The sequence below is a fragment of the Bombina bombina genome, chromosome 6, assembly GCF_027579735.1.
Source record: "Bombina bombina isolate aBomBom1 chromosome 6, aBomBom1.pri, whole genome shotgun sequence".
Lineage (NCBI taxonomy): Eukaryota > Metazoa > Chordata > Amphibia > Anura > Bombinatoridae > Bombina > Bombina bombina.
This window is the reverse complement of record NC_069504.1, coordinates 304,204,434-304,225,064: the sequence shown is the minus strand read 5'-3', so window position 1 is coordinate 304,225,064 and position 20,631 is coordinate 304,204,434.

The window sequence follows — 20,631 nt, the reverse complement described above, 5'->3', positions numbered from 1 at the left end:
GAAGTTCGCGTTGATTAAACGAGTGAAGAATGGAGCCATTTCCTTCCTTTTTGCTGCCATCTCTGCTAAATAATCCTGGAAAAATAAAATCCTGGATTGGTTAATTCTGCATTCGCTCATTTTACGATAGCTTCTAAAAACATTAACTTTATCCTGAAAGTTCAGATATTTCATCATAAGGGGACGTCCTTTGCTAGAGTCCTCTGCATCTTGCCAAGGCGGGCCCATCCGGTGGGCTCTTTCTACAGCCATAGGTGTATGGTCTCCCAAACCTAAAATTTGAGGTAGCTGCACTGAGGCAAAGAACGTAAGATCTCCAAAATTTGCATTTTCTGGAAGGCCGACCACTTTTATGTTGTTGCGCATTGACCTATCATCAAGGTCCTCTGTCCTTGCACTCAGTGCAGCTACCTGTTTCTCCAGTACTGTTGAATTAATACTCATAGTGGTTACTTGGTCTTCTAGGTTGGATATTCTTGTCTCTGCTTCTGTCAATCTAGAAGAAAATATTTTAATTTCAATAGTTAGGGTAGATATTTCCTTCCTAGATTTTGATAAAAATAAAAAAATAATACAGCTATATAAAGAAGTAAGTAGCAGGGCTAGATTGGGTTCATGTAAGGTTTCAATACCCTCTGTATTGAGTAAGTGGTCCAAATTAGACCAGATGAAACGTTTTATCAAGGGAGCTCAATATTTACTTAGGGGCTAGATACTATAACACAGACTTAAGTTTAGTCTACTAACAACACTATTATGATCAACTGTTTGAGCAGAACAATAAAGTCCCACTGAATTATTTTCAATATATTAAAGAGTCTCTCTTTTCTGGGATATGTAGTTTTTGAATCCAGGAGTTTAAGAGAGAAGAAAAAAAAAAGCTTGACCCAAAGAGATATACAGATTTCTTTGCATTTGGGGCAAAATGATTATGCCTCCTTGTTATGTTTTAGCCCCTTAGCCCTTGTTTTAAATAATTTATGTCACTTCTCCACCAAGGGGTATAAGCAAGTAACAGGCAAGAGTACTCCTTTATGGGGTTTATTTAGTAAACTTTTTCTTCTAGGTCCCAGCCAGAGAGAAAAATAACTTTCTTTTTAATAGTCTTAAAGACGTTTACCCCTTTCCAAGTATAGCCAGAGCAAACCTGTTACCATGAACAGAAATTATTTAATTTTGCCCCATTAAAATACTTTCATTTAGCGTGGACTAGTAACCTACTGCATCCCAGCCTGTGGGTGCAGCTATCAATGAGGCACATTCACCGCTTTTTGGTAACACCTCCGTTTTTCTCTCCACCGATTCCAGCTCTCGATTCCACAGGTGTTAGGTTCCTGGAGGGTGGTGTTGCTGTACGCTCCGGAACGGCAACTTTGTCTGCCAGAACCCTTGTGTCTCCTGGAGCTGTGATTCTCTTTTTCCGGATCTCGGTGCCAGTAGAGCTCTTTGCGGATTAAACCTTCTCCCCAAAAGGAGTCCATAGATACCTGTCTTCTAGCTTTCCTCAGATAGCATCGGGACCCTTGTGCGAAGCCCTGTCAGGGCTGGATCTTCAGGAGTGCCCGGGCAATTGGGCAGTTTAGCTTTGCTGGTGGTTTCATCACTGGTTTCACTCGTGTGATCGATACACAAGGTTCCAGGCCGTGTAAACTACTACAGCCAAGGAGTCCTTCGCCTTGGTGGGCCGCTTGAACAGCGCGCTCTTGGTGAGCAGCTCACTAGCTCCAAACACTAGCTCCTCCCAATGGAACCACCTCCATATCCTTGTTTTTATATTTATGTTTTATATTTACATGTTTGTTTTGTAGTTGTAAGCTAAAAATTGATCTCATTAACTTTATTTAATACCATATTACAGGTAGGGAAACGTGATATTATGCCTCACAATCATAAGTGTAAACATTTTTATGTAGAAAATAATTAAATGCAATTATTTGCATACATAAAGCATAAATATATAAAACTTTACATGTATAATAATTTATTTGTTGGACATTCATTTTGGATTACATATTCATTTGACAATAAAAAATTTAATTGATTTAAACAACAATAATGCAAACATTTACATTTTACTCAGTGCTAATTTCAGTGGAAGGCCCTTTCATATTTTTTTATTGTAAATTATATGAAAACTGGTAAGAACTTCACTTAATATTTACTTTTTAAGTAATTTTAATGACTTAAACTTGCTTTTTTTTTAAATACACCCTTCTTGTCATACTATAGATACTCCATTAATACTCTAGCAGAACAATGGGGTTATTTGCAATAGTTTAGAAAAACATATCAAACGATTTATCTACAAAAATCCTCTAGATTTTAATTGCGATTTTTGTAGAAAAAAGATTAGATACGTTTTTTGGATTGTAATTGACCACAATTTGAGGTAAAATAAAATAAACAGAAAAACTTTTTTTGTATTTCACTAACATTGTACTAGCATTACTTACAGAAAATGTAAATTAAAGATGCTAAAAAATATCAGAAGCCTGCAATCATTTGGATAAATTAAAGCTGCTGTTGAAAAAGTAAACAAGTCAATCAAAAACAGGCAAAAGCACTAGCAGTAGGCCGACTGAAATGAACAATTCAGCAAATAATCAATCAATGCCACAGACAATAACAGAGGCATTCTAGATACATGCAAGAAAGATATGTGCAAAAAAACTGGAAAAGGCATACTATAAAAAGGAGCTGGTGACCAGTTTCTCAGACTATGCCTCCCATTTCAGTTTATTGAATCAGCGCAATATATATATATATATATATATATATATATAAATATATATATATATATATATATATATAGTAACTCAGGTGATTTTTGGCACAGTATTCAAAGCCATTCTGATCACTTAACCCCTTAACGACCGAGGACGTGCAGGGTACGTCCTCTAAAAAAATACCCTTAACGACCAAGGACGTACCCTGCACGTCCTCGGTCTGGAAAGCAGCTGGAAGCGATCCTGCTCGCTTCCAGCTGCTTTCCGGTTATTGCAGTGATGCCTCGATATCGAGGCATCCTGCAATAACCTTTTTAAGCCATCCGGTGCAGAGAGAGCCACTCTGTGGCCCTCTCTGCACCGGAGATTGTTGGCTTACCGCGTTGGTGGGTGGGAGGCTGGTGGGAGGTGGATGGTGGCCATCGATGGCCTTGGTGACGTGCAGGGGGGGCGGGATCGTGGGCGTGGATGATCGGGGGTGCGCACTGACACGTGCGTGTGCACGGAAGGGCGGGGGCGGGCGCGTGCACGGGGAGGGAGCGGGTGGGAACCGCTACACTACAGAAAAAAGTTAAACAAAAAAATACAAATAAAAGGGAATAAAAGTTTTTTTTATAAATCAATTAAGGTGTTGGGGTTTGTCTGTGGGGGGGGGGGGAAGCTACACTACAGAATTTCTATTTTTTTTAAAAAAAAAACATTTTTTTCTTGAAACTGGGTACTGGCAGACAGCTGCCAGTACCCAAGATGGCCCCCAATAATGCAGAGGGGGAGGGTAAGAGAGCTGTTTTGGGGGTGGATCAGGGAGGTTGGGGGCTAAGGGGGGATTCTACAAAGCAGCATATGTAAGTATGCTAAAAAATAAAGAACAAATTAAAAAAACCTTTTATTTTAGTACTGGCAGACTTTCTGCCAGTACTTAAGATGGCGGGGACAATTGTGGGGTGGGGGAGGGAAGGGAGCTATTTGGGAGGGATCAGGGGGTGGGATGTGCCAGGTGGGAGGCTGATCTCTACACTAAAGCTAAAATTAACCCTGCAAGCTCCCTACAAACGACCTAATTAACCCCTTCACTGCTAGCCATAATATACGTGTGATGCGCAGCAGCATTTAGCGGCCTTCTAATTACCAAAAAGCAATGCCAAAGTCATATATGTCTGCTATTTCTGAACAAAGGGGATCCCAGAGAAGCATTTACAACCATTTGTGCCATAATTGCACAAGCTGTTTGTAAATAATTTCAGTGAGAAACCTAAAATTGTGAAAAATGTAACGTTTTTTTAAATTTGATCGCATATGGTGGTGAAATGGTGGCATGAAATATACCAAAATGGGCCTAGATCAATACTTGGGGTTGTCTACTACACTACACTAAAGCTAAAATTAACCATACAAGCTCCCTACATGCTCCCTAATTAACCCCTTCACCGCTGGGCATAAAACACGTGTGGTGCGCAGTGGCATTTAGCAGCCTTCTAATTACCAAAAAGCAACGCCAAAGCCATATATGTCTGCTATTTATGAACAAAGGGGAGGTGTGCTGCCAAACATTTTCAGCCAAATTACAGATTACATTTCCTATTTATATTATTTTTATTTTATAAAATATTTGTATGCAAACTTTTGACAGGCAAATATTTATGAAGCATTGGGTTATTTTGCAACACCAACACTCATTTATACACTTATATAGACATATATATATATATGTATATATATATATATATATATATATATATATATATATATATATATATATATATATATATATATATACTGTTTATATATATATATACACTTTGGAGCCCTTTCCACTCAATACCTTTAATCATGAAATATCAGTTTTATTAACTTTTTATATATTGTAATGTATTTCACTGTGTTTTAATAGAAATATTTAATATTACAAAATTCTTAACTTTAAATATGTATTTATATATATATATATATATATGTATATATATATATATATATATATATATATATATACATACAGTATTTTCAGAGAAGGAAAAGCAATCCTGGTACAGTAGTTTTACAGCCTCCCGTGCCCAGGGTGCACTTCAAATGCACAATACAGTCTCCAAATGATAGAAGGCACTCTCAGGGTCTTGATAGAAAGAATAATTCCTTTTTTGTGTTGTTTCGGGGTCACCCCCGTTCTCAAACAAACATACAGTGTAAACAGCTTTACTCATCCTATTTGAATGCCCACGAAACCCCATTGCGGCGTTGCTGAATGCGTTAACGGAAGTGGCCGCAATCACATTTCCTGCTCTTAGTTGTCGTGGCAACCGGACGCTTGGCAACAATGCCTGTGTTTAAAAACAACAATAAATAAACAACATGTTTACATTATATGGTAGTATGTGGCAGAACATCTCAGCAATAGTCTACATAGATCGAGGAGCAATCAGGATGGAACATACATGATAATTAGTAATCATATTATAACGATCCTAATTTAATGATTATATTGTTACCATAACACTATTATTACAGCTATTATGAATGTAGCCCTAAAGAGTAGCATACTGAGCATCTAATGTTAAATAGTAGAATCCTAGGCTATATTATACAAGAACAGAATTTATGTATACAGATAGTGTTAGTACTGTATTAGCTATATACAACTCACTGATTCTCATTGTAATGGGTGCAGAGTGTCTTGCTTAGCTATCTTTGTATGAACGTAAAGACATATAGTAAACAGGGGGACACTAGCTATTTGTACCCTACAATAGCCTATTATTAAAGGCATTTGTAAAACCCGGATACAGGAATCTAAGGTTATTCTCTGGACTCATAGGAAGCAATGCCAGTCCAGGTGCACATTAAGTCCTTGTGGTCTCAAAGTCCTAAGGGTGTGAATCCACCTTGATTCTCGCTGCTGCAGCGGCTTTGCTCTGTCCCCTCCTCTTGGTAGGGGTGGTACATGATCAATTATTATGTACTTTAAGTCCTTGACACTGTGCTTGGCCTGTGCGAAGTGCTTTACCACCGGTTGTTCTGATGTCCCCTTGTGAATTGAAGCCCTAATGGCAGAACAATGGTTCACCATTCTAGTTCTTAGGTCATCTATGGTTTTGCCGAGGTAAAAAAGACCACACACACTGTGCAGTAAATATACGATAAAGTTAGTCGTACAAGTAACTCTGTGATTAATGGGGATTCTTCTTGTTGTGTACCCTAAGCAACTGAAACAGCCTGGTTTAGTTTGTAACCAGGTATTTTTAAGATAGCAGTGCCTAGGGCCAATCTTGACCAATTGGTCACAAAGTGAGCATGCCCTCTGGTATCCCACTCTAGGTGGTTCAGTATTCCCAAGGTTTTAGTATCAGTCAGTTTTTTCTCATGGCATCTATAACCTCCTTTTTCCAGGGTAAAGGTTGTAGTGAATGTCATTCTGTTGTCCTGCTCCATTGTCTGTTCTCTGCAATTTTGTAGCAATCTCTTCTGGTAGCCCCTCCTGGCAAATTTTCTTTTCATTTCATGCACTTGTTTGCTTTTTAGATCAACATCTGTGTTGTTTCTAACAGTTCTTTTGAAATTGGAAATAGGTAGTGCTTTTTTTCAAACTGGGAGGGTGGCAGCTTGCTGCATGGAGAAGGGAGTTTGTATCTGTGATTTTGCTGTATAGGGTAGTGAACAGCTTATTTTCTCATGTGAATATCCTCAGATCCAAGAATTCCACAGTCTCCCTGTCATGGATCATCTTGAACTTTACTGTGGGGTGTACATTATTGAGCTTAAACCAATGTAGTAGACCCTCCTCTGTTCCTTCTCATATAAGGAACAGGCCATCAATGTAGCCTTTAAACAGTTTAATCCTGTTATCCTTGAATAGATCTGTACCTTTGGTTTCCAGTTCTGCCATAAACAGATTGGCGTAGGTTGGGGCCACATTCAACCCCATAGCCGTACCAGCAATCTGTAGATAGTATTCTTTCTCAAATCAGAAATAGTTTAATTCCATACAAGCTTTTAATAATTCTAATATGGCTTCCACCTGTGATCCTATATAAGGATGTCTGGTCATTTATTGCTTGACTGCTGCTATCCCCTCATTTTGAGGAATCACAGTGTAGAGGGATGTAACATCCAAGGTAACCATTATGGTGTCGTCCTACTTCTCTGATTGTTGTAATAGCAGTTGGATCATAGTTGTGGAGTCCAGTGAGAAAGATTCAATGTTACGTACCATCGGTTGCAATATGCTGTCTATATATAATGCAATGGGTTGCAATAAAGAGCCTATGGCCAAGACTATCTTTCTGCCAGGTGGTGCTTCCCGGTTTTTGTGCACTTTTGATAACATATATAAGACAGATATCTTTGGATATTCAGTCGTCATATAAGTTCTTAGGTCTTTATCAATGTAGTTACATTCTTACATCTATTGCAGCATACTGTCCAGCTGTGTTTTAAAGTTCATAGTAGGGTCACCCCTCAATGGTTTGTAGGTACTGTGGTCCCCCAGTTGTCATATTACTTCTTCCCGGTAGTCTTTATAGTTCAGCAGAACTATGGCTCCCCCGTTATCTGCCTCCCTGAGGAATTATTCTTTCTTTTAAGACCCAGTGAGTGCCTTCTATCATTTGGAGACTATATATATATATATATATATATATATATATATATATATATATATATATACATATATATATATATATATATATATATATATATATACAGTCATGGCAAAAATATTGGCACCCCTGCATTTCTGTCAGATAATGCAGCACTTCGCCCAGAAAATTGTTGCAATTACAAATGTTTAGGCATTCTCATGTTTATTTATTTTGTTTGTATTGGTATGACACAAAAAAAGTGGAGAAAAAAGAGCCAAATCTCTTGGACAAAACTCCAAAAATGAACTGGACAAAATTATTGGCACCCTCAATTTAATATTTGGTAGCACACCCCATGGAAAAAAATAACTAAAATCGATTGTTTCCTGTAACCATCAATGAGTTTCTTACACCTCTCTACTGGAATTTTAGACCACTCTTCTTTCACCAACTGCTTCATGTCTCTCAGATTGGAAGGGTTCCTTTTCCCAACTGCTGTTTTGAGATCTCTCCACAGGTGCTCTATGGGATTGAGATCTGGACTCATTGCTGGCCAATTCAGTACTCTCCAGCACTTTATCTTAAACCATTTATGGGTGCTTTTTGAAGTGTGGTTTTGGTCATTGCCCTGCTGTAAGACCCATGACCTCTGACGGAGACCCAACTTTCTGACACTGGGCTCTACATTGCACCACAGAATTCTTTGGTAGTCTTCAGATTTCATAATGTTATGCACACAGTCAAAACATCCAGTGCCTGAAGCAGCAAAGCAACCCCAAAACATCAGTGAACCTCCACCATGTTTGACTGTAGGGACTGTATTCTTTTCTTTAAAAGCCTCATTTCTTTTTCTGAAAACAGTAGAATGATGGGCTTTACCAAAAAACTGTAATTTTGTTTCTTCTATCAACAGCACATTCTTCCAAAAGGATTTGGCTTCATCAGGTAAGTTTTTTCAAACTCCAATCTGGCTTTTTTATGTTTCTGTTTCAGCAGTGGGGTCCTCCTGGGTCTCCTACCATAGCATCCCTTTTCATTCAGTGGCGACATATAGTGCGAGCTGACACATTCGTACCCTGTGCCTGAAGGTCAGCTTGAACTTGATCGAGGTTCTTTATCCACCATTCAAACAATCCTTCGTTGCAATCTTTGATAAATTCTTCTCTTTCGTACATGTCCAGGGAGATTAGCTATAGTGCCATCAGCTGTAAACTTGACAATGTTGCGCACAGTGGAAACAGGAACATTAAGATCTCTGGAGATGGACTTGTAACCTTGAGATTGCCCATACTTTTCCACAATTTTTGTCTTCAAATCCTCAGACAATTCTTTGCTGCTTAATTTTTCACCATTTAAACTGGTTGCCGGCATGATATATATATTGTCAGCACCTGTTAATTGACACAGGTGAGTTTAATTACAAATTACAGGAGCATCACAAACTTGGAATGCAATTATTTCTTATAATTTTGAGAAGGTGCCAATAATTTTGTCCAGTCCATTTTTGGAGTTTTGCATGGAATGGGTCCGATTTGGCATTCTACTCTCCACTTTTTTGTATCATACCAATACAAACAAAAGAAATAAACATGAGAATGCCTAAATATTTAAACAGAAAAAAAATAATATATTACATCACTAAGACACTGGAAATAATCACTTTAATTATGATATTAACTAGAATATATTTTATATAGTAATATATTTTTTATTTTTTATTTCTTATTGTAGATTTCTTCACATTACTAATTAATTTTTAAGATTGTTGTTACAAACTGCTAGTTGCTTCCCTGGATTTTGGAGAAGCCTATTTGCCAGCCTCCTTCCACATGACTATGGCCCCTGGAAGATTGTGCCCCTGAAAACCTATTACTTTTTATTGGGTGTGTATGGCCTTTTAAGAACCGTCTGGGGACATATTGTGACTTTGGTGAACAATGCCCCTTTAAGACTATGTCCCCAGACCTGTAAAATAGCTTGTCCCTGGCTTTCTCCCACTTGGTTCAGTGAATGGGACTTGCTGAGCCAGGTGCCACACAGGCAGAGTGTTCCACAGAGGGGGAGCACTGTTACAGAGGCATTGGTTTTCATTGTGTGCCATTAAGAGTTAATTTTGTTGAGCTTCAAGAAGCTTTCTAAATGCAAGTTTGCTGGGATCAGCTCTAATTAGGTTTAGTGATAAACCTTACCATTGTCTAATCAGACTGCTAGTGATAAGGTGGACTGCATTGTTTTATTGTGTGTAACTTGTTATCTGCTGAAGTAATGTTGTGGCCTGTCAAAGGGAGTGTCTCTCTATCTAATATCAAATGTGTGATGGGGGATTTTATGCCTCCCCCTGAGAGTGTCCTGTTTGCATGTAACCTCAATAAAAAGCAGGCTGTGTGTCCAGCACATCAGACCTATTCTGACCCTCTAACTTGCAGCTTTGACTCATGTTTGTAGGGGACAGCTTATATAGCTACAGGGATTGCTGACTACGGTGCTGATGATTCTTTGGTGAGCGCTAGGAGCATCCTTTTCTACAGTCCAACTTCCAGCCAGCCTGGAGGCAACCGTAACATTTGGCGGCAGCGGTGGGATAGCGTCCTAGCGCAAGGAGCAGCACCACAACAGCACTGGTATCGTAGGAGAGTTATTGAGGGCAACGCTAGCCACTGCGCAGCATCCCTACCTACAGCAGCATGGAGCTGACAAGACACTGGTCAGAACCCTGTGAAGAGCACCTCAACCTGATCCGTCGCTATGAAGGCGCTGATTTCGTTCCAGAGGTAAAGAGGCAGCTAGTCCGATATGGTCCAAACCCTGCGCAGGAGGTAGTCAGTCGAATCATCCGAAAATTGGCTACTGAGAACGAAGCGACACGAGCCTTTGAGCGCCAACTGTGGAGTTTGGGGGTATGGACACCTGCTCTCCAGCGAGAAAATGAGTTACAGGGGGCAGAGACAGTTGGTCCTGTCCCCCAGCAGCAGAGGAATATGCAGGGAATTGGGAGCCCAGACTCCATTCCCCAGCGGCAGGCTGAGTTACAGGGGGCAGAGACAGTTGGTCCTGTCCCCCAGCAGCAGAGTGAATTGCAGGGAATTGGGAGCCCAGACTCCATTCCCCAGCGGCAGGCTGAGTTACAGGGGGCAGAGACAGTTGGTCCTGTCCCCCAGCAGCAGCGGAATATGCAGGGAATTGGGAGCCCAGACTCCATTCCCCAGCGGCTGGAAGTATGTATGGGAGAGGAGCTTTTAACCCCCTCTCCCCAGCGGCAGCTTAACGCACCAGGGGGAGACAGTAAGCCCCACAACCATGCAGATGGGACCGTGGTCTCTGCACTTACAGCACAGGGGGCAGAGACAGTTGCTCCTGTCCCCCATCAGCAGAGTGAGATGCAGTGGATTGGGAGCCCAGTCTCCATTCTCCAGCTAACTCCTAACTTGAGCCCAGGGTTAACAGTGGAGATGTTAACCCCCACTGACCCCCACGTTCCCTTTGCCACCGGGCAGGACTATGCCCCAATGTCCCCAGCAGAAGAGCTGGCCTTAGGACAGAGCGCTGCTGGCCTCTGCCCTACAGACCCCCTTGTTACAGGGCTGGCCTGCAAACCCCTCACCCCAGCAGAAGAGCTGGCAACAGGACAGAGCGCTGCTGGCCTCTGCCCTACAGACCCCCTTGTTACAGGACTGGCCTGCAAACCCCTCACCCCAGCAGAAGCGCTGGCACCAGGGCAGAGTGCCGCTGGCCTCTGCCCCCCAAGTACCATCAGCTATTTGCCCAGCTGCGCCAGGAAGGCTGAGGATGCTACACTTTCATCCTACAACCTGGAACCTACAGGCCAGTACTACGTATTGTGGGGGGCTACTTTGCTGCTAACGTTTATTTGTGGGTGGGTTGTGAGACTAACTTAGGCACTGACCGACAGAAGGTCAGGTGCCTGGTTAGTCTCCCTCCAAAAGGGGAGATATGTTACAAACTGCTAGTTGTAACTGGCCCTTTAAATGGAAAATTGCCCTGCTTCCCTGGATTTTGGAGAAGCCTATTTGCCAGCCTCCTTCCACATGACTATGGCCCCTGGAAGATTGTGCCCCTGAAAACCTATTACTTTTTATTGGGTGTGTATGGCCTTTTAAGAACCGTCTGGGGACATATTGTGACTTTGGTGAACAATGCCCCTTTAAGACTATGTCCCCAGACCTGTAAAATAGCTTGTCCCTGGCTTTCTCCCACTTGGTTCAGTGAATGGGACTTGCTGAGCCAGGTGCCACACAGGCAGAGTGTTCCACAGAGGGGGAGCACTGTTACAGAGGCATTGGTTTTCATTGTGTGCCATTAAGAGTTAATTTTGTTGAGCTTCAAGAAGCTTTCTAAATGCAAGTTTGCTGGGATCAGCTCTAATTAGGTTTAGTGATAAATCTTACCATTGTCTAATCAGACTGCTAGTGATAAGGTGGACTGCATTGTTTTATTGTGTGTAACTTGTTATCTGCTGAAGTAATGTTGTGGCCTGTCAAAGGGAGTGTCTCTCTATCTAATATCAAATGTGTGATGGGGGATTTTATGCCTCCCCCTGAGAGTGTCCTGTTTGCATGTAACCTCAATAAAAAGCAGGCTGTGTGTCCAGCACATCAGACCTATTCTGACCCTCTAACTTGCAGCTTTGACTCATGTTTGTAGGGGACAGCTGTAATCACTACAGGGATTGCTATGCTCTTCATACTCCCTTAGCTACTGAGCTTTTGTAAGAGCTCTTGTTCCTGATCCTGCTTCGCTCTACAGAGGGAAGAGGTTCACCTGCTGGAGCCTGGTCGTAGGTCCAGGGCGCAGAGCAGACGGCGAGATACCAGCCCAACAGCGGTGGTTAATAGAGTCTGCATTACTTATGGTGGCTACGCAGCAGTTATAGTGTCTACGGTGCTGATGATCCTTTGGGGAGCGCTAGGAGCATCCTTTTCTACGGTCCAACTTCCAGCCAGCCTGGAGGCAACCGTAACAATTGTGATGAATAAATAATATGTATCACCACAAACACATACACTATTATATTAAGTTTTTATGATATTATATATATGTCTTATATTACTTTAGACATACCTTATAATTTTGCAAATTATATATACAATTCATGTATCACTGTCACTCACATCAATTAATTATCTTTCTGGATAAGTTATTTATCTTATTTTTATTATTTTTATTTGTTTTCTGTTTTACAAGGTTTTTTTATGAATAAGTGCACCAAATAATCTCTCTAATCAAGTCATCTATATCATGATCAAATTGCTATATACAAGGTTATGTTTCTTTAACACGAATATGGGAAGTGAGCACACAAAAAAGGAGGAGTTGGAGCAATTGTTTCCTAATAAAAAGTGATCTGTGAGCATTTAGGATTCATCTTGAAAAAGGCTACACAAGCTGAAACACGTTGATTTGCACCACTTGGATGGCATACAATTGAGGATTGTTATACAGAGCGCTCTGTGTCACTAGTTATATTTATTACATTCGTATGCATTTGTTGTTATTGTGTTTATCAAATTAAATGATATTAACTTGTACTTTTTAAACACTTATTAATTTTCTGTTTTGTTTCATACATTCACTGATTTATTTACCCTCTTATATATAGCAGCTTTAAGTAGCGCTCCCTATCCCCTTTTTTCTGTTTAATCTTTTTGGAGGTATTTTGGAACTAACCTCCTATCTTAGGGTAGCCATCTTGTGCTATATATAGGGCTTTTGTTTGTTGTAATGCCTAAATATTTGTAATGATTATGACTCCAGGTTGCCAAGACACTATTTTGATGCCAGGTTGCTCCGTCTCGCATCACCTGTGTGGTATCGCGTCACCTTTGGCGCACTTTTATCTTTAAATGCGATTCAGTTTCTCTATTTCATTGCTCTTGTATTGAGTTTATCTCTGGGTGTGTTTTGTGCTATATATTTGGATATCAAACTTTGGCTTGTGATCTGGACCTCCTTTGACTATTCTTCTGCCTGCTGATTTCCCCTTGTTTGTTGCCCGATTGGTTCTGACCTTGGAAATCCCTGACTACTCTTTTGGATTCTGATTCTGCTTCCTGTGACTGTTTGGTTTGACCCCTGGCATGTCGACTCTTTTTTGACCTTCCCGGTCTCTTCCTGGTATCCAGCTCCTTATTATACTCCTATACAATAGTCATCTTCCTCCTGGGTCCTATTGCTACTATCCTAATAGATTTTTTGTTATCACTCCACTTGACGCTGGGATAACAAGACTACCAGCCAGGATTGGTTTGATAGTGAAATATCTGAAAGGATTGTAACAGAATACAAGGGCCATGACTAGCCCAGAAGAAGTGGCTAAAGCTGTAACACATCAAGGTCAGTTGCTTGGTGCTCATGCTGCACAATTACAACATCTGGATTCCATGTTGGACCAAGTTATTGCTATGTTTCAGAATCTATCTCAGACCCTCACTTCAAATGGAGTTCCAACTTCTGCACCTGTACCTCCAGGGAGAGAGTCTGTCTCCGGTACTGAGTTTTAAATAGGAATAATTTAGTTAATGATAGTAATATTTATTTAGATTTATTTAAATTATATTTAAGTTAGGGGGGGTTAGGGTTAGACTTAGGTTTAGGGGTTAAGAACTTTAATATAGTGGCAGCGACGTTGGGGGAGGCAGATTAGGGGTTCATAAGTATAATGTAGGTGGCGGCGGTGTCTGGAGTGGAAGATTAGGGGTTAATAATATAATGCAGGTGTCGGCGATGTCGGGTGGCAGATTAGGGGTTAATAAGTGTAAGATTAGGGGTGTTTAGACTCGGGGTTCATGTTAGGGTGTTAGGTGTAGACATAACTTTTATTTCCCCATAGGAATCAATGAGGCTGCGTTAGGAGCTTTACGCTGCTTTTTTGCAGGTGTTAGGTTTTTTCAGCCGGCTCTCCCCCATTAATACCTATAGGGAAATCGTGCACGAGCACGTTTAGCCAGCTCACTGCTAACGTAAGCAGCGCTGGTATTGAGGTGAGATGTGGAGCTTAATTTTGCTCTCCGCTCACTTTTCTGCGGCTAACGCCGGGTTTGTAAAAACCCATAATACCAGCGCTGTCTGTAGGTGAGCGGTGAGCATAAACTGCTCGTTAGCACCGCACACCATTACCGACAAAACTCGTAATCTAGTCGATATATAGCTATGAATTCAAGGTTGACTGGCATCAAAATAAAATTTTAGTTTAGTTGCTTATGTTCTTAAACGTATGAAAAGCATTGTAATACAAAGGTTAATATGATATTTCAAATATTCAGATCACAAGGTATACAAAACTCCTTCTGTTCAGGTATTTGATGAGTACATTAAACATGAAATTAAAAAGATGTAATATATAACTGTTTATAGCTTTGTAAATGTTGTAAATTAAAATATCAGATCAATATGCAACTCTTAACTGCATGTAGTGTTTTATATGCATGTATTATGTTGTAAATAAGATTTCATGCACCGGATATTTATATCCCATAGAAGACAGTAGCCACAGTTTTTTTTTTCCTTTTACCAAAGTGCGTTGTTTCAGCTTTGCATTATGTAAAACGTTGTTTTTTGTGTGTGTGTGTGGGGGGGGGGGGGGGGGATTTACAGTGTTGAACCAATAAGTAAACCTGTTCAGTACTATGTAAACTCAATCTGAAACATTTCTATCACAACCACTTTATATTAAATATAAAACATTTTAAAATAGCGCAATTGTAAAATAAATATATCAGTGTGTGTTTATACAGTACTGAATGAGTTTACATATAATATTACGTCCCACACTGTAACAAATGTGTTATTAATATAAAACATGTTTGCAACAGTGCACAAGTGATATTAGAACTAAAAAACATACAGTACAGTGAAAACTTATAAATCTATAAAAATACAATATTTAAAAAAAAGCCATTTGTCACAGAACAAAGCTAAAAAAAAAAGTAGTGTATACTGTCTTTTATGGGTTATTAATATCCCATACACAAAACCTTCTTCCTAGAAAGAAAAGATGTCAAAAGTTAAAAACATATTTATTCAAATCACAAACATACTTAAAAGGGATATGAAACCCTTATGAGTCAGATAGAGCATACCATTTCAAAAACGTTTCCAATTGACTTCCATTATCAAATTTGTTTGTTGCTGTGCTATTCTTTGTTGAAGAGATACCTAGGTAGAGATCTAAACCATTACATTGCAGGAAATACTGCTGGCATATAGTTCTCCAGGAATGGGCTGGCTTCTAAGCATACCCCCTGCTTTTTGACAAAACATACCAAGAGAACGAAGGAAATTGATTATAGAAGTAAACGAGAAGTGGTTTAAAATCTCATTCTCTATCTTAATCATGAAAGAAACATTTTGGGTGATTACATACATAGGGAATATATATGGTAATCACATACATAGTGAATATATATATTGCTGCTGCTGAAGATATATATACATATAATTTTCAACAAATAATACCAAGGGAATACATTTGATAATAAAAGTGAATTTAAAAGTTTGTTAAAATTACATACTTTATCTGAATGATACAAGTATAATTTGGATGTTCCTATCCCTTTAAAATCATGCACAGACAAATGTCCTAAACCCAAATGAGTGTAGATAAGATACATTTTCTAATATATAAAGCTTTCTAATTTCCGCAATATAAATTGTATAATAACATTTGAACAGAAATTAAACTGAATAGATACTTTAAAGAGTTGACTATTTTTAAACACAGATTCATTTTTATGTTTCTTAGGTTATTTTGAAACTTTAAAACAAATTAAGACGAATAGAAATATATTGCTGAATAACAATAGCGTTATCCAGTATTTTTGTATTTATGACTCCAAAATATAAACCACAAATGTCTTGTCTATTTTAGTGAAGTAAGCATAGCATATCCATTATTGTTGTATTAAATCCATGGATAAGATAATTGCCAATCAAATGTAATCACCCTAGAGTACTTTTCGAAAATTGATAGTGTTCATAAAGCAAAAATAATTTCTTTATAATTATGCTTTTAATGCAAATGTGCTAATTTATGATTATTTTCAGCAATAATATCAAAATCAGTTACATGCAGAGTAGATTTTTTGAGTTTAATCATGTAAATGTAGACACTGATGTCCATGAATATTAAAGAGAACTAGAGGTTAAGGTCATATACCCAAATGTTCCATTTAAACTGAAAATCAAGGTATCAGTATCATTAAGGCAAAATATAGTCTTTTGCTAGTAATTAATAGCCAGAATAAAATTATTTATGATCACAGATGTTTCTAAAATTATATAATTAAGTCAATTAGATGCTTCAATTAGTTAATGCAAGGGATTTAAGGACACGTATGAATTGATTTACCTAGTCTGCAGTGCATTACACATTAAGGTTCTTTTATACTTTAATAGATTCATTGTATTAAAACTCACAGGGAAGTTGCTTTGAAGTCATCTGTCACCAGCTTCTTCTTGTCACTGGATGTCAAGTTAAACAGGACACTTCTAGTTACAATTATACTCAATGTTTTGTAAACAAGAAAAATATTTACCTCAGTAATTTATATAGTCCACAAATTGATTTGTTTGAATGTAGTGTCCTAGTTATGATTACGATTAAAGTTATATACAATGTTTAGTCAACTTAAAGAGACAGTAAATTCAACATTCATTCATGTGTAGTACAAAAATATTTGGCAGTGTACTTTAATTATTTGTTTTCCTCTCTTTCTCTGGAATTTAATTTTGAAACACATAATTTTATGCATATATATACATATAAAAAATCATTTATTGTCTTTTTTAATATGTTAAAATAGAGTACAATTTGTAAGGTTATTCAGTCATTAAAATGTAAGCATAGAGGCCTACTTATCAACCCGTCAACTGTGCTGCATTCGCTGGCACCAATACGCTTGCTTGACGTCGCCTAACTTCGCTGCCGCGGACCTGAATACTTCTCCATATTTAACAAAAAAGCTGTCAAAAAGCCGTGCACCAAGTACGGGGCGATGAGCAGCGGACTGTTGTTAACTAACAGTCATCGATCTCGCTGCTCTTCGGCTTTTCCCATCTTTATTTGTATACTGTCACTAAACACCACCACTATACTTAACTGTTTAACCCCTATACCTCCACACCCGGAGCCCACCGCCACTCTAATAAAGTTATTAACCCATATTCCTCCGCTCCCGGAGCCCACCGCCACTCTAATAAAGTTATTAACCCCTATTCCTCCGCTGCCGGAGCCCACCGCCACCTACATTATGTTATTAACCCCTAATCTTCTGCCCCCTACATCACCGCCACTCTAATAAAGTTATTAACCCCTATCTTGCCACTCCCGGAGCACACCGCAACTAAATAAATGTATTAACACCTAAACCGCCAGTCCCCCACATTGCCATAAACTAAATTAACCTATTAACCCCTAAACCTAACAACCCGCTAACTTTATACTAAATATTAACTCATCCCTATCTTATAATAAATTTAAACTTAACTTTAGATTTAAATTAAACTATATTAAACTAATAATTAACCTATTCTAACTATTATAATAAAATTAAATTAAACTATATTAAACTAATAATTAACCTATTCTAACTATTATAATAAAATTACCTTAAACTATATTAAAATAATAATTAACCTATTCTAACTTTTATACTAAAATTACGTAAAACTACAAATTAAAATAACTATATTATATATTTAAACACCTAACCCTACTCAAATAATTTAAATCTGCACTAAAAAATTACTAAGTTACCAAAAACTAACAACTAAGTTACAAAAAATAACAAACACTAAGTTACACAAAAAAATAAACACTAAGTTACAAAAAATAAAAAATAAATTATCAAAGCTTTAAACTAATTACACCTAATCTAAGGGCCCTATGAAAATAAAAAGCTCTTTTACCTGTAAAAAAATACAAACAACCCCCCCCCCCCGCAACAGTAAAACCCACCAGCCACACAACCAACCCCCCAAATAAAAAGCTAACTAAAAAAACCTAAGCTCCCCATTGCCCTGAAAATGGAATTTAGCTATTTTGTAGCCCAAAAACCTAATCTAAACATAAAACCCACCCAATAAACCCTTAAAAAAATCCTAACACTAACCCCTGAAGATCGACTTACAGTTTTGAAGATCCAACAGATGCCTCAGTCCTGTAAGTTCAATCAATCATATTAAAACAATAAAATACTTCAAATCAAACCTGCAAAACAGTCACTATTGAATCCCATAGGGGATAGTGGAATCACAGTCTTACTGTGAGTACCTACAGGTTCTGCCAGTGATTTTGCCTCCAAGTACTGTCAGTGTAAAAATCACGTTAGCAACCTGCTCTTTTCAGCACTTGTTTCAAAACTAACTCTGCAACTCTTTACATGGCATACAGGTGACATAATATGACACGTGTTTAACCTTCACTGGCTATTTCAAGAATGCATGTCAGTAATTCAATCTTCCTTTAAAGTAAAAAAAGATTGTGTATGGGGGCGCTCTTGGTGAACCACAAAATATATAGTAACAACGACAGTGAGATATAATTATCTAAATACAATCAAATGTAACAAATTCAGCAGATGCAATATAAATTATACATATATTGATATTAGTAAAGATGAGTGGGGTAGAAAGTAGTCTAACCAGATGTAGAGGGTGATTTCAGGTCAAGGCAGCTATCTGTTACGAGGATCAAGGCCACGGTCCAGGATCAATAAACTGTAGAGAACAAAAGAAGACAGAAGCGCCACATGGCCCAATATTGCTTTAAATAAATGACAAATGTTAAGTAGTAAATACACTCACATTGATACAGCACCCCTAATGGTGCAGAAGGAGCAAGCTGGGATCATAACAGTCACCCAGCAGACTGACCTCTGGTGTATATTAAGCAATCTGTGAATGATGTAAGCATAAGAAAACGCCAATATGGCCTAGTATTGTTAGGATACGTCAGATAAGATGTAGTAGAAGTACACTCACATTTGGTAGAGCACCTCCCTTGGTGCATAAGGGGCGAGCTGGGATCAAACAGTCACCCAGTAGACTGACACCTGGTGTAACATGAACTTCCAAATGGTCAAAGTACCAAGTGATGGATAGGATAATAAAGTGTACGGCAGCAGGTGGTAAGTCTAAAAACTTACGTTATTAAAATAAATTAAAAAAACTAGCAACGCGTTTCTCAGCCAACCGGTGGCTGTTTCATCAGGCTTAATACAATGGATAAAAAACACTTGCTATATTTGCCATACAAATTATCCTATACAATAGGCAACACCTGCAGTGGGTGTTACCCAATTGAGCTGGTCATAATGAGTAATGTAACAAAATTATTTGACAATGTGACAGAATCATGAATACATATAATAAATATATAAGATAAATACAATAGATGATCTTTAAAACATATTGTAACATTATCAAACGTACATAAAAAAAAACGCATGACAAAATGGATGATCATTTGCCAACTTAAATTGATGAACCAAATCCCTTATAGCAAAACATTAGGTCTGGTGAGCTCAAACCTCTTGCTGAATCAGATATGATCTCTAAATTCAAAATCATATGTCAAGTTACTAACCCATATTATCTAATAAAGGTTTATTATGTTTAAACCATCTGATCGGCGGGCGACGCCGAGCACAAAAAGTGAATACGTATAAAGTTTATTACTTACTTGTAAGTCCGTCAAGTCAAGTGTATACTATAACTAGGACAATTCCTACTTAGTATTTCTTATTTACTTCACAGATTACTTAGTATCTGTGAAGCAACAGGTGTGAACTTAGTCCATCGTAATCTTATTGAAGCTTCACTAATCTGACTTTTTCCTGTTACTAAACTTCCAGTTGGGTTGGCTACAGAACAACTAAGTTCTGTGTGATGTTAGGCTATGATGGCACAATGTCACTATCCGTTACTATGCAAGTGATGTTTCTGGGCAAACCACAGTCTCTATGGTGATACGTCGTAAGGGGACATGGTCAGGACTCGAGTTCCATGGCTAAATGAGCTGATAGAGTGTATACAGAAAGTAGCTAACTTAAGCCGTGTGAGAAACATTGATAAGCATACAACACCCCTCTCACTCTGACGTAATGTGGGAGAAGGGGAGGGGGGAGTGACTGATAGTTGAATAATGATCTAATATATAAAATAGGTATACACACATACATATATATACACACCTATATATATACACACACATATATATATATATATATATATATATATATATACATATATACATACATAGACTGATGTGCACTAAACTAACCGTAGCTATATTGAGAGAGCTACTCACATTGCTCAAC